Here is a 16280-nt window from a genome sequence, read left to right as displayed (position 1 = left end):
TCTCTTTAAAACAATCTTTTAATGAAACCATAGTATCACTGATCATAATCCTCCAAAATATCCAGTTGAATTCTAATTTCCAATCATTCCATCATTGGTGTACCTATGGCATCATTGGCAACCAGAACGCTACCACTTGTCCATTTAGGGGCCTTTTTAATAGTTCCTAGCTCATAGTACCCGGAAATATATTCACTTATAAAAATCCAGATGGGCTCTCTCTTGAAGATCAGCAAGATCAACCAACTGATCCATATAAAAGAGCCATGGACTCATCCATTGAGGACCAGCAAGGTCAATCAACGAGATCCATGCCTGAATTCAGAAAACAACTCTACTCATCCATTGAGGACCAGCAAGGTCAATCAACGAGATCCATGCCTGAATTCAGAAAACAACTCTACTCCTTGTTCCAATATCTTCCTCGACGCATGTGTGGGTATCTTCGATGACCTAGAGCCCGAGCACCATATGGTCAGCACCCTCTAGGATCCTTCATAGGTCACCTAGCGCTTCAATCATAGGCCGCTTCCTTGGTCCCTCATCCACCGTACTACCTGAAGCTCACCATTTAAATCGAACCGAGGCTGGTCAAGACCTTGGTCGACCGTGCTACATGAGACGTCCTCCGTAAACTCTCCATCAGCTATTACTTTATCATTTAGGTATCCACGACCTCATTCACAAGATGGTAAAAATGCTTCCCTAGCATTCTTGACATAAAACAGTCATTTAAAAATAGGTCATAAATACAGTTTCTATAACGAACTCTCAAATTTCCACATTGTTCTACATCAATCCACATTACTTAATCCAAGTCCATTCATATGTATTCCCATCGTCCTTCATCCATTCTCATCCAATCACATCATTTTCCCATCGTCCTTCATCCATTCTCATCCAATCACATCATTTTCCATTCTCATCCAATCACATCATTTTCCATCTCATCACATGTTTCCACATTTATACTCATCCACTCGCATCTACCCATATCCACATCTCATCACATCACATTCATTCACATCTCATCCATTCATATCTACCTTGATCCACATCACATCACATCACATCCATTTCACCTCACATCTCATTCATTCACATCTATCCCAATTCACATCCCATCACATCTCATCCATTCACATTACATCTCATTCATTAACATCTATCCCGATTCACATCACATCACATCACATATCATCCATTCACATCTATCCCAATTTACATCATATCACATCACATCCATTTCACACCACATCTCATTCATTCACATCTATCCCGATTCACATCACATCACATATCATCCATTCACATCTATCCCAATTTACATCATGTCACATCACATCCATTTCACATCACATCTCACCCATTCACACTTATCCTGACTCACATCACATCACATCCATTCACATTCATTGTATCCCCATTCCATCACATATGTTCTATCCACATTACATCATGTCCACATCTATCCACATCATATCTCATTCATTCCATCCACTTTACATCACATCCACATCATATCTCATTCATACACATCCCATCTCATTCATCCACATCCATCCAATCATTCACGTGCACGACTATTCACATCTATCCATACATTCATAGCTATTACTTCACATCCACATATATTCACATCACATTGCATTTCATCCACATCTCTTTACATCACATCACATCTCATCCACATCCACATCACATTCACATCCACATCTCTTTACATTACATCACATCTCATCCACATCCACATCACATGCACATCCCCTTACATTACATCACATCTCATCCACATCCACATCACATGCACATCCACATCCCCTTACATTACATCACATCTCATCCACATCCACATCACATTCACATCACATTCACATTGTGAGATCCCTGTTCCCACCACGCAACGGATTCGGGGTACTAGCAGCGGAAGTAGCACTTCTTGTGCGAGGCAGGGTCCCACACTCGGGGCCTCGTCCACGGATATCTGGACAAAAGATTAATCCATCGGTTTTTCCAAAACCAAACTCGGAAAAACTTCCCTTATCCGGAAAGCACGGGCGATTCCTCCAGGATAACTTTTTACTCTAACGTAGTCAAGACCATTAGTGATCAAACTGATCCGACTGCACCTATAAAGATTCTCGGTCAGATCAAGGAAGAAACTTGCACTTGGATCATTGGGATCAACGCTTTTTTTCCCATCAAGAGGCACAGCCGTTGATTCCTATCCATAGAACAATTACTATCCGGGACTTACTTCATCTATCGTAATAACAGAATTTGAGTCTCGATTTACGGATCCATCAGTCCAGCCTAACCCCATCCAGCAGTCCCATGGATTAGCCAGCCACCCAACCATTGTAGTGATGGGATCCAATTAGGAATTTGGTTAGGTTTTGTCCCGGGTACCAGGGAAAAGAGTTCCTAGGCCCCCTAGCCGGAAGTTCATGCAAAAATAAAACTAGCCACACCACTTACACACCCAATATGAAATTGCCTTTTTCACAGATTCAACCAGTTTTAAAACAATCCTTTAATGAAACCATAGTATCACTGATCACAATCCTTTAATGAAACCATAGTATCACTGATCACAATCTTCCAAATTATCCGGTTGATTCTTAATTTCCCAACATTCCTTCATCAAAGTATCTATGGCATCATTGGCAACCAGAATGCTCACCACCTGTCCACTCAGGGGCCTTTTCAATAGTTCCTAACCCATAATACTCGGCAATATAATCACTTATAAAAATCAAGATGGACTGAAGATCAGCAAGATCAACCAACAGATCCATATAAAGAGCCATAGACTCATCCATTGAAGAGCAGCAAGGTCAATCAACCAGATCCATGCTCGGTTTTAGAAAACAACTCTTACTCCTTGTTCCAATATCTTCCTCGACGCACGTGTGGGTATCCTAGGTGACCCAGAGCCCGAGCACCGTATGGTCAGCACCCTCTAGGATCCTTCGCAGGTGACCTAGCGCTTCACCCATAGGCCGCTTCCTTGGTCCCTCATCCACCGTACCGGAAGCTCACCATTTTAATCGAATCGAGGCTGGTCAAGACCTCGGCTGATTTTGCTACGCGAGACGTCCTCCATTGACTCTCCGTCAGCAGTTGCAACTTTATCAGTTAGGTCTCCACGACTTAATCACAATACGGTCAAAATGCTTCTCCAACATTCTTGACATAAAACAACCATTTACAAACAGAATTTACAAACAGTTTACAAATACAGTTTCTATATTAACTCTCATTTTTCCACATTATCCCTCATCAATCCACATTACTTATTCCATATTCCATTTATATGTGTACTCATCCCATCACATCATTTTCCATCTCATCACTTCAGATTCCTTCACATCACATATCATATATTCACATCCATACATATATCCACATCCACGTCCACATTCACATCCATATATCCATATCTACATCCATGCATCTATTTTCACATCCACATCTACATGCACATTCATGCATCCTCATCCATACATCCACATCTACATGCACATTCACATCCATACGTCCACATCTATATGTGTACATTCACATCTACATGGATACATCCACATCCACATTCATACATCTACATCTACATGCATACATCCACATCTCCATGCATACATCCACATCCACATCCACATTCACATCCATACACCTACATCTACATGCATATATCCACCTCCACATTCACATCCACATCTATACATCTACATCTACATGCATACATCCACATCTCCATGCATACATCCACATCCACATTCACATTCACATCCATACATCTACATCTACATGTATACATCCACATCTCCATGCATACATCCACATCCACATTCACATTCACATCCATACATCTACATCTCCATGCATACATCCACATCCACATTCACATCCACATCCATACATCTACATCTACATGCATACATCCACCTCCACATTCACATCCACATCTATACATCTACATCTACATGCATACATCCACATCTCCATGCATCCATCCACATCCACATTCACATTCACATCTATACATCTATATCTACATGCATACATCCACATCTCCATGCATACATCCACATCCACATCCACATTCACATCCATACATCTATATCTACATGCATACATCCACCTCCACATTCACATCCACATCTATATGTCTACATTCCCATTCACATCCATACATCTACATCTACATGCATACATCCACCTCCACATTCACATCCACATCTATACATCTACATCTACATGCATACATCCACATCTCCATGCATACATCCACATCCACATTCACATTCACATCCATACATCTACATCTACATGCATACATCCACCTCCACATTCACATCCACATCTATACATCTACATCTACATGCATACATCCACATCTCCATGATTACAATAAAATTCTTTTAATTAATCTAGGATGATAATTCCTAGAATATGGTAGGAAGTCCTCTTTTTATACTTTGAATGAAATTATTTTCTGTGTAATTTTTATAAAAATTTTACCATAGCTCCGCTGCTATGACTGAATAATTTCAATTATCTTAAAAGATAAAGCTTATCATTAAGGGAATGATTAGAATGATCCCTAATTAGATCATTAACCCATAATGGATTGAATCATCAACATTCATGAAATACATAAACTAAAAGCATAGGGAAAGCCATTAATTTGGTCTTAAGCATAGATTAATCTTGGATTAAGAAAAAGCTTTATGAAAAGCTTCATTTGGATTGAGAATAGGTCATGAGTATGACCATTTCTTGAGTGAGAGAGAGATATTACATAAAAACCATTAGAATTAAGCATAAATGTAAATCTATGTAATTCTTTACTATCATTCATTAATTACTTCAATAGCATTCAAAAACCATTCCAATTAAGCTTCTCAAGCTTGAGAGGGGTTGAGAAGAGAGAAAAATTGAGAAATTATAGAAAAGATCAAAATTCACCACTTAGTTTATGTACGCTTTTGTCGTACAGGTCGTAAAGCTGGGGACTTGCCAAACACCGTATGCGAGCCACGAATGGCTGCAAGCATACAACCAGGAATGCAATCTCAAACAGAATGCAAAGGTGTGTCACTCACCGCTCTAACCGCCGCCATCGTGAAGGATTTCCCCATCGCAATAGTGAAGAAGGAGCCGCCATCGCCGCTCTACCGCCTCTCCGCCGCTGTGCCGCTACACAGTGCTCGATCGCTCTCTCACTCTCTCTCTCTCTCTCTCTCTCTCACACGCAGGAGAAGGAAACCAAGGAGATAAGGCAAGAGCACTCTTCTATTCAACACATGAGAATGAGGGTTTTAGGGTTACATTTGACTCTTATAGGTGACTTGGCCGTTCACGCATGGGCGCCCATACATGGCCGGCCGATCCTAACCCTTATCCTATTGATATTCAAGGTGCGCCTCTCATCGGCGATCACCCAATCCCTTTATCCTTTGCATATGGTGCCGACAAGCCCATGGGGCCCATGACTCAGAATAGTTAAACTAATTACATGACATAAAACATAGTACGTCTCAATGTCCATCATAGGTTAACATGCCCCCCTTCCTGATGTAGATTCCGTCCTCGGAAGCTATGGTATGGTGAGCTCGATAGGGTTGTTGTGGTAGACTGTCTGCAAAACAGGGAAGTAGAGTGAAAGTATGCTGGAATTCAAAAGATATAAAGTGTATAAATTCAAGCATGTTAGACCACAATGGATGTTACTATGAGAATTTAGTTTAAGGGTCACATGAATGAGCTAGTGTAGCAAATTAACAGGAGATTAAAATTATTGAAAGTAAATCAAGAGTTAGCAAGGTGTCAAAGGTTAATCAAGGTTTATAACTGGCCTAAGTCAAGGAAAATAACCAAGCTTAATAAATAAACAGATGACCACACTGTGTCTACTCTAAGAACAAGTTAATACCACGAGCCTAGGGACACAAGAAACATCAGAGTTACAGGAGCCTTTTGCCTTTATTTCTTTATGCCCGTGATAATTTTTAAACACAATGGCAACCTTCCTAAGGCAAAACTAACATCGATCCTGGTACCATGTTTAACACAAGGCATTATCCAGGAATCTATTAGTTCACCTTAGGCAAGGCTACCCCCTACCAACCAAGGCATCGGTCTGGAGTAGAATACTCCTCGCCTACCAAGTATCAATAAGGTGATAGGCCAACATTAGAGCACATAATAGACTTGTATTGCCATTTATTTTGTAGGCTTTTTTTTAAATATTTATTTCTTTTGATCTTCGCTCCTGAACTGTAATGTGTTCTTGTATTCTTTCGACAAGGGGTAAAAGCTATGTCCTAGAGGTCAACACACACATGGCCAGGTGTCAAACATTAAGATGGTTTGACCCTAGACGTAAGACAATCGTATTCCAAGGTTAACTAAAGACTGCATGTATTCTCAAGAATATATCCAATAAGGTTAAACTCATTAATGATTCACACTAGCACATCAGGCAACTTCAAAAACTAAGTAGTACATTGACAATTTTCATGTGGTCATGCATTATAGTTCATGCAATTAATTGAATGGGTATGGAAGAATTGAACTATAATGCATTATAGTTCATGCATTATAGTTCATGCAATTATAGTTCATGCAATTAATTGAACAGTAAAAATGAAAGAGAGTGGGTATGGAAGAATTTACACCTGTATTTGGGAGATCTCCTTGATTCGATGAGAAAAATGCCTGCAATTTGATGATATGAGAGATTTATGTATGAGTTTTGCAGCTATCTCAGGACTTGAAAGCGAACCCACCTCAAACTTTTCCATCTGTACAACCAACTAACAAGCACTATACCTCGAGAGGCGCATTAGTGTGAAAAATTAAAGACTCGTTTAAGGAATCCAAACTAGAAAAAACTTGAAAACACTAACCTACCTACCAGTCACCACACTACTACTGAGGATACGGTAAGAGGATGTTGTAGAGTCCTGGCTCCAGCCCTAAGGCTAAGCCTCTATCTGCATCATCCAAATAAATAAAGTCAACCTCAGTAGTGCCATGAGTTTCATCCGTCCATTCATCATTGTCAGATATTTCCTTTTCATTTTCCCATCCACATAAACTCATCAAGAATGTAACCATGCGAGGATAGTCATCTTGTGGAAAAGGAAAGCATTGGGCTATCGGGGATATGTCCTCTACGGAGTAGGGGTCAGTCATGGTCAATAGGCGAATAAGCCATTCTAATTCCTCAACATTTTCCTCTCTGGCTAGTACATCTATATGATCCCATTTAGTTTCAATTACAGGATAGCACATGTGAAATATCTGAGAAAGATATAGATGATACCTCTCACCAAACGTGGATGAAGTGTGTGATGCCCTTGCATTTGCCATATCTGCAAACACAGATATAGCATCAGTAGGTTTATGACAGGTCAATCTAGTTCCTGATTGTATACGGATATTTCTCCTCTTTTTGTGCTCTTGCTCTTTTTACTATTTTTTGTTTTTTTTTCTTTTCTTTTCTATGTATGAAGCTATATATATACATCCCTTTGAATTTGGCAATTACATGGTCAGGGGAGAAGGTTAGGGAGGAAGCAATAGAATGTTGAGCGTGAGTACATGCTCCCCCTTTCCTTGGGTAGATCATATTTTTTGCAATGATGTTGCAGCTTCTTGGAACCAATTTGTCTAGCGGGTCATAGGTTGTGATGTGGGCGGATAGCTTTTTATGACCCTTGTGGCCACATCCAATTGCAGAGATGGAAGTGTACGTTCCCATTGACGAATGGAAGAAATGGTTTCCGACGATACTTTTACAAAGGGAGACATAGACTCATTGGTCTCTTGTTGGGTGTTGAAAAGAGTAGGTGTAGAGTGTGAGGTGAAAAAAAGAAAGAAAAGCCTGCCTCTATAGCCCTTCCACCTCGCAAACTTGGAAACACTACCACGAATGGGGCACCACCACACCTGCTGGAACACTCTCTCACCATTCGCCACCCACCCACACCATTAAGACAGCTCAGAACCACAACGAATAGATGATCATTTAGCAAAAAACATATACAGCATCAACTATGTACAAACTCAGCAAATACACCAAAGACCAGGACTCTGGCCAGGATTTACTGCCAAAGGAATACACCCTTGCGTCTGAAAACCGAGCCTCTGTCTCCCGGTCCTTGTAATCTCCAGAGGGTGCCCACACCAGCAACCCTTCTTCACTTTCTCTGTAGCTCGGCTACTCTCTGTCCCCAGCTGCTACCAAACAAGTGTTGTAGGCGAGCCCCACTGTCTCCAGCCCACACATCAGCACCTCTTCTGCATCCAACACACACAAAAATCCAAGGCTTCCTCTCTCTGGTCAGCATCCACTCACTGCCTGCAATCATCACCCACACAAGACCAGCTACTCTCACCAGAAGGCGCCCACACCAGCTAACCTTCAACTCAGTAGCTCCCACTCTCTGTGTGTCGAGACTAGCAGCTTCACCAACCACCAGAGCCTTGCACAACCCTCAGCACCACGAACCACTACTCAACGTAGCATCACCATCTGGCTGTACTCCAGCCCTTTAGCTGCCTCCACGCATCAGCTCGTCTCTTGGTCTCCTCAGTCGCCAACCCTTGTACCCTTGGCAACCACACTCTCTTCAGACTCTCTGCAGAATTGGCTGCGCTCCCTTCACACATACGGTTGCAACTGCACAACCACCAACCCTCTCTCTACTACTAGGCGGTTATATGCCTCTGCTCCCCAGAGCCTTTGACGGTCACCCCTCATTGCTACAGAGCAGAGCCGACCACCTGGCCTTCTCTTAGCAGCTGCAGGCAGCAGCTTTGCCCACTCTCTACGCTGTCTGCACTTGACAAGGGGAGGCCCCACTCACGTTGTCCGCCAGCCCGCTCCTTATTTCACACGGCGGTTCAGCCTTTTTCGCACAATCACCTTCATCATGGCGACGACCCCACCGGTTCCAGTCACCTGCTCTGTTGTGCCCTTGTCATCTTTGTTGAAGTCGCCAGTAAAACCAGTCGCCAACGTGTTTACACCAGCAGCTGCAGCCAACTTCCACTTTGCACTGTTTCTGCAGAATTACCCGCCAGGCGCTACCACGTACAGAGCGGCTGCTCCTTCTCTTTGGCGCCTGCTTCTATGCTCGAGAGCCCCCCGTCTTCATCACTGCTTCAGCGCTTCAGCAAGCCCGACGACTCTACGCTGGCTCTCCCTGGCATCCCTTTTCTGCAGCGCCAGTTTCAGTCTTTACGCGATTGCCACCTTCCCCATTTCTCCCGTCTTCTAGACGTCGAGCTGGCGGCCAACCTGCTTTCCATGTGGCCATTAAAACCATGGCCATGTAGATTAAATATATATATATATATATATTCTTTTTAAAGCTTAATAATGGCCATACCCTCAATGGCTTCTCCACTTCGAATCATATCACCGCGTCCATAACCTTCCAATACCAGAACTGCTCCCGGCCACCCTCATCAGCATCATGACTACCAAGCCTATCAATTTCCAGTCGGTGCCCTCTTTTTAGTAACCACCCGCACATCACACAATTGCCATAAAACTCCAGATCTCCAGCGTCTGCTCCGGAAAACAAAACACGTGCATAAACCAACTTTCTACCAAACCATTCGGCCTGTACACTTGCCAGGGCATTCAGGGCAAATTTTATTCACACACCACACGCACCATATGTACATAGACCCAAAACAGTTCTCAGATTTTAGCCTGACATACTTTGCCCAACCCCTAGCCTGCTGAATCATTCATGATCTGCAGAAAGCATATGACCATGTTTCCCTCCATCTATCCTCTGAGCATCATACAGGGTAACCAACACATCTCTCTTCCAGGTAATCCAAGAAACTTTGTCATCTTCCCAAAGCATGTCTTGCCATCCCATATCCCACAACATATCACCAGAACCTCTGGAGACAAAGCTCCTGACATACACACCATCCTGCCTCATCTCAAGCCCAAAATCCCTGATACGATCAACACCAATATCGGAGAACCAGTACAACAACTCTTGCTGAGGGTAATAGCTGATGAAAGCTTCATCAAAAAAGACCTGCCGTGCCATAACATTTTCCTGTCCATCCACATAAGAAGCCTCACCATCAAAACCAGCCACCACCACAGGCCAAACAAACTCCTCTTCAACCGACACTATTCCCAAAGCATCCACCTCAGTTCCTGTATGCTCATCTTCATCAAAATCACCAAGAAATTCATCTATTATAGCATCCATATATTCATCTATAACAGCAGCATCATTCAAAGTCTTCTGGTGTTTCTCTTCCTTCATAGCCTCAATTCTGGTCATGGCTTTCTTAACATTAATACACATCTGCTCATCCAACTCCAATTCAGGCTCATCATCTTGTAGACTGTCTATTTCCCACTCATCCCACACATGTTCATCATCCAAAGACTTAAAAGCAAGCTCTTTCACATCACAGGCATACCTTTGCTCATGATTCACTTGTACCTTCTCGCATTCCTCATGTATGTCTTCTTCTTGTTCAGCAATCTCATCACCAAACACTTCCTCATCAATAACCAGGGCATCCATCTCTGCATCCTCGTCATTGGATGAAGTATCTTCTGTTCCCTCACTAGTAGTGGTGCTACTGGTCGTATCATCACTCGAATCAACTTCACTCTCCTCTTCATCATTGAGACAGGCTTTTGGTTATCCATATTAAACTGCTTCTTGTCTCCTCTCCTATCATACAGAGTAATGACCCCTTTCCTCCAATCCTGAACAGCCTTTACTGCTCTCAGCCATGGTCTTCCCAGAATAATGGGGAATGCACCCATTCTTGCAGGCATAACATGACAATCCACAAGCACCTTTACATCAAAAGCTTCCAATTCCAATTCCTTAATCATACCTAAGCATTTGACCATCTGATGATTTGCCAGCCGAATTCGAAATCCAGACGCTTTAGTAAAATTAAGACCAAGCCTCTCCACAGCTGCTAATGTGATCACACAAATTTGTGCTCCACCATCTATGTATGCCTCCCCTAGATCCTTCCCTTTGTACCACACATTCACCACAGGACATATATCAGGTAACTCCTGAACAGATAGAACAGTCACGATCCCTTTGGCCGGCTCCTTCTCTCTCGGATTCACAAGTCTTTTCCACTGACGCTTCAAATTGGGAGCTAACTCTATCAATTGCCCAAAAGTAACACCATATTGGGGAATATGGGAATTTCCCATAAGTTTGGGACACGTGGTCAAAACTTTGGATTTGCCATAACTTGAACACCATTACTCCAAATTTTGCGCTTTAAAGCTTAAAAGATCCCTCTTTTCAAGCGCTTTCCAATGATAGGTCACATGATAGGGTTTTGAGAAACTTATAGACATGTTAATCGGGTCCCACCTTTTTATTATTACAAAAATGGGACTTAGGAGATTCCCAAACTCACGAATATGGTGTTAAGTAATGTTAGCCTTCCTTCCAACCATGTCCTCCTGTAAACTGTAGCTATCCTGCCCACCCCCTAGTGGAAAATCAGTTACCTGAAACTTCCTACGAGACCTCTTCTTCTGCTTGACCTTCACATCCTCTCCTTCCTTCACTTTACCTTTCTTCTTATTGGGCCCTGCAGCATCCTTGCTTTCCCTTTCCTGTGACGTCCGTTTCCCCAAAGGCATCACATCAGCTTCTGCCTCCTTCGTCTTCTCAAGGGTGACCACATCTATCACCTTAGTTTTACCTTTCTCCTCAGCTGTGATTCCACTGGGGCGGCCTGCTTGATCCCTGATATCAATACCATAATCATTTGACCTGTCAGGTAGCTGTGAAGGTAGTGGGTACATATCACCACCCATTCGCTGAGCTCACCACAGTTCCAGCATGTAGGGATGAAATGACGGCCCCTGCCACGACCACGTCCATACCCTGCTTGTCCATCTCCCCCTTCATGATTATTGCCATGGCCTCTACCACGTCCACCACCTGTACTTCCCATTAAATTTAAGCTCAAATTCTTCATAAGATCAACCATCTGTTTTATATCCTGTCGCAATCCCTCATCAGAACCTGCAGGAACCATAGGTACTCCTTGACTAGCCTGAGGCACCATCTGCATAGCTTGGGCTTCATCCTCTCAATCACTGCATTCATGGGTATAGCCTCCACTCTACGAATCTCCGGCTGTGCTACAATTGGAATCATCCCCAGCTGATTCATCCGCTGCAATTTCCAATCTTTTGATTTAGCAATTTCTACCGCATCCTCATAAGACCTGGGCTTCTTTAATTCCACTTTCTAGTGAATACTCTTCTTAAGCCCGGCTACAAACTTGTTTTTCTTCATCATGTCAGGCGGTACCTGATCTTCTCCCAAAGCCCTGCATAGAGTCTCCCATAGCAAAGAAAATTTCTTCATATAATCATCTATTGATTCAAACTCACCTTGTGTCAGAGCTTGCACCTCATGCCAAACCTTGTCGGGGTCTTCTACCTTCTTGAACCTGTTGCTAAGTGCTGTCTTTAATCCATCCTCAGTCATCTCCATGAGTGGAACAGCAACCCTCAATGACTCCTCATAAGCCCTATACCAGGTTCTTGCATCTCCCTTCAAACAGATGCTCAGCAGCCGCAATACCTGTACCTGCTCATTGATGTGGTTGCTTATACATGCAACATCCATCCTTTCCAAGAAGTCTGCCACATCCTCATTCAGACCACCATAAAACTCTGGGTAAGACATCATCTTGATCCCCAAACTTCACTTCAAATCCCAAGCAAAAACAGAAACACCTTCCTTCAATACACCCTCGTAAGAGAAATCCCTGAGCTATCCTCAGTCAACTGAGCAACTCCTCAGTGGGGGCACCAGAAGGAATGTGAGGTGAAAAAAAGAAAGAAAAGCCTGCCTCTATAGCCCTTCCACCTCGCAAACTTGGAAACACTACCACGAACGGGGCACCACCAGCCACCGGCTGGAACACTCTCTCACCATTCGCCACCCACCCACACCATTAAGACAGCTCAGAACCACAACGAACAGATGATCATTTAGCAAAAAACATATACAGCATCAACTATGTACAAACTCAGCAAATACACCAAAGACCAGGACTCTGGCCAGGATTCATTAGGAAGTGAATGGAGTCTTCTTGGGCCCTTTAATTTGCCCAAGCCTAATCAAGGTGATTAAGGAATAGCCAAATGGGGGGTTGCCATGTGGACTGAAATGTTGGGTTTGTAAGAGAGGTGTAAGAGTGGTCAAAGGGTGCACTTTTCCCCCCAAAAAGGGGGGAGGTAATTTTATAATTTTCGGACCTCCATAACTTCTACATACAAGCTCCGATTTGAGCGGAGATTATAGATTCGTGATCTACGCATCAAGAGCTTTCCATAGATATGTTACATGATATGGTTTTGTCCGCTAGATTTTAAATTCCATTTTTCTCCCAAAATTGAAACTCGAATAAAGTAGCCGTTTTGAAGCTTCTAATTAGAAAATGTTTCTTCTTAAGAGAAAAGGTTTGACTCCTTAAACTGCCAAATAAAAGGGCCCAAGAAGTCTTCCATTGAGGTCCTAATGTACTGCCAAAGGAATACACCCTTGCGTCTGACAACCGAGCCTCTATCTCCCGGTCCCTGTAATCTCCAGAGGGCGCCCACACCAGCAACCCTTCTTCACTTTCTCGGTAGCTCGGCTACTCTCTGTCCCCAGCTGCTACCAAACAAGTGTTGTAGGCGAGCCCCACTGTCTCCAGCCCACACATCAGCACCTCTTCTGCATCCAACACACACAAAAATCCAAGGCTCCCTCTCTCTGGTCAGCATCCACTCACTGCCTGCAATCATCACCCACACAAGACCAGCTACTCTCACCAGAAGGCGCCCACACCAGCTAACCTTCAACTCAGCAGCTCCCACTCTCTGTGTGTCGAGACTAGCAGCTTCACCAACCACCAGAGCCTTGCACAACCCTCAACACCACGAACCACTACTCAATGCAGCATCACCATCTGGCTGTACTCTAGCCCTTTAGCTGCCTCCACGCATCAGCTCGTCTCTTGGCCTCCTCAGTCGCCAACCCTTGTACCCTTGGCAACCACACTCTCTTCAGACTCTCTGCAGAATTGGCTGCGCTCCCTTCACACATACGGCTGCAGCTGCACAACCACCAACCCTCTCTCTGCTATACTAGCGGTTATATGCCTCTGCTCCCCAGAGCCTTTGATGGTCACCCCTCATTGCTACACAGCAGCCGACCACCTGGCCTTCTCTTAGCAGCTGCAGCAGCTTTGCCCACTCTCTACGCTGTCTGCACTTGACAAGGGGAGGCCCCACTCACGTTGTTCGCCAGCCCGCTCCTTATTTCACACGGCGGTTCAGCCTTTTTCGCACAATCACCTTCATCATGGCGACGACCCCACCGGTTCCAGTCACCTGCTCTGTTGAAGTCGCCAGCTAAAACCAGTCGCCAACGTGTTTACACCAGCAGCTGCAGCCAACTTCCACTTTGCACCGTTTTTTGCAGAATTACCCGCCAGGCGCGACCACGTACAGAGCGGCTGCTCCTTCTCTTTGGCGCCTACTTCTACGCTCGAGAGCCCCCCGTCTTCATCACTGCTTCAGCGCTTCAGCAAGCCCGACGACTCTACGCTGGCTCTCCTTGGCGTCCCTTTTCTACAGCGCCAGTTTCAGTCTTTACGCGATTGCCACCTTCCCCATTTCTCCCGTCTTCTAGACGTCGAGCTGGCGGCCAACCTGCTTTCCATGTGGCCATTAAAACCATGGCCATGTAGATTAAATATATATATATATATATATATTCTTTTTAAAGCTTAATAATGGCCATACCCTCAATGGCTTCTCCACTTCGAATCATATCACCGCGTCCATAACCTTCCAATACCAGAACTGCTCCCGGCCACCCTCATCAGCATCATGACTACCAAGCCTATCAATTTCCAGTCGGTGCCCTCTTTTTAGTAACCACTCGCACATCACACAATTGCCATAAAACTCCAAATCTCCAGCGTCTGCTCCGGAAAACAAAACACGTGCATAAACCAACTTTCTGCCAAACCATTCAGCCTGTACACTTGCTAGGGCATTCAGGGAAAATTTTATTCACACACCACACGCACCATATGTACATAGACCCAAAACAGTTCTCAGATTTTAGCCTGACATAGAGCATGAAGAAACTTCTATATCAATGTGTGTTTGGCATGAAGAGCTAGAAGCTTCATGTGACTCCCCCCTTCTTGAGCTAGGTGGTATTGATCGATATCGTTTGGGAATTCAAACTAGCTCTGGAAGAAGTGGTGCGGAGCACTCTGTTACCTTTCCCTTACCACGGTCTTGAATTGTCGTCGGGTGGCAACATTTGGTTTGCAAGGTTTTACAGGTGATGTAGAGGGATTCAGCTTATGTTTAGGGACCCAAATCTGGTCATTCCCCTCGTAGTACCCTTGGGCTACTAATAATTTTTTTGGGATCCATCGTGATGTTACATTGCCCTTTCTCGGGTGGGTAGCTGCTTTCCTTCTATGAGGCTTCTTGTCTGAACGAGATTGAGCAGGGGAAGTAGCTGTTAACGAAGCTTTTGGGACCCATTTGTATATACTCTTTGGCATAGTAAGCGGAACCTTAGAGACCACCTTGCCTGTTTCCACTCTTGGCGTTGAAGCGTTAGAGGGGTGGCAAACAATCAAGGATGGTTCTGTCCCACTGGACTTTGTGATTTTTCATTATCTAATATTTGAGTGGATGACTTAGGTGGCGAGATTTTGAGTAGTCAGACCTAGTGTTGGTTCTTGCGTTGTGACTCGTTTGGTTGCCCAATCGATATTGCACTTGGTGGCCATCATCCATTTGCACCCTAAGTTTACAGTCCCTTCCATGGTACCAGCAGGCATAACTAAAAAGCTTTGAATTATGGTCCCCTTGTCATAGGCCACCGGAGTGTGCAGAATTCCTGAGACAGGGATTTTCTTCTTGTTGATACCTTTAATTTGGATAGCACTCTTGGATAAAGGTGATTTTCCAAGTTGACACCACACGCCATATGATAGCAAATTATGTTGAGCTCCTGTATCCAATAATGCATTATACAGCACCTCCCCGTAAGGACTCTGTAACTCAATTGGGTATCTTAGAGGTGGGTCAGATTCTAGTGAATCCGGCCTCCTTGAAAAATACTTGCGTAATTCCTAAGTTGGCTTCTCGTTGGCGCCTAGCACGCTGTTGACGTTCTTTGGCTTCAACTCTCGCTTGTATCTTCTTAAGC

This window comes from Cibotium barometz, chromosome 62 (genome assembly GCF_041138505.1).
Source record: "Cibotium barometz isolate CiBa-2024 chromosome 62, ASM4113850v1, whole genome shotgun sequence".
Classification (NCBI taxonomy): domain Eukaryota; kingdom Viridiplantae; phylum Streptophyta; class Polypodiopsida; order Cyatheales; family Cibotiaceae; genus Cibotium; species Cibotium barometz.
This window is presented reverse-complemented; position numbering follows the sequence as displayed.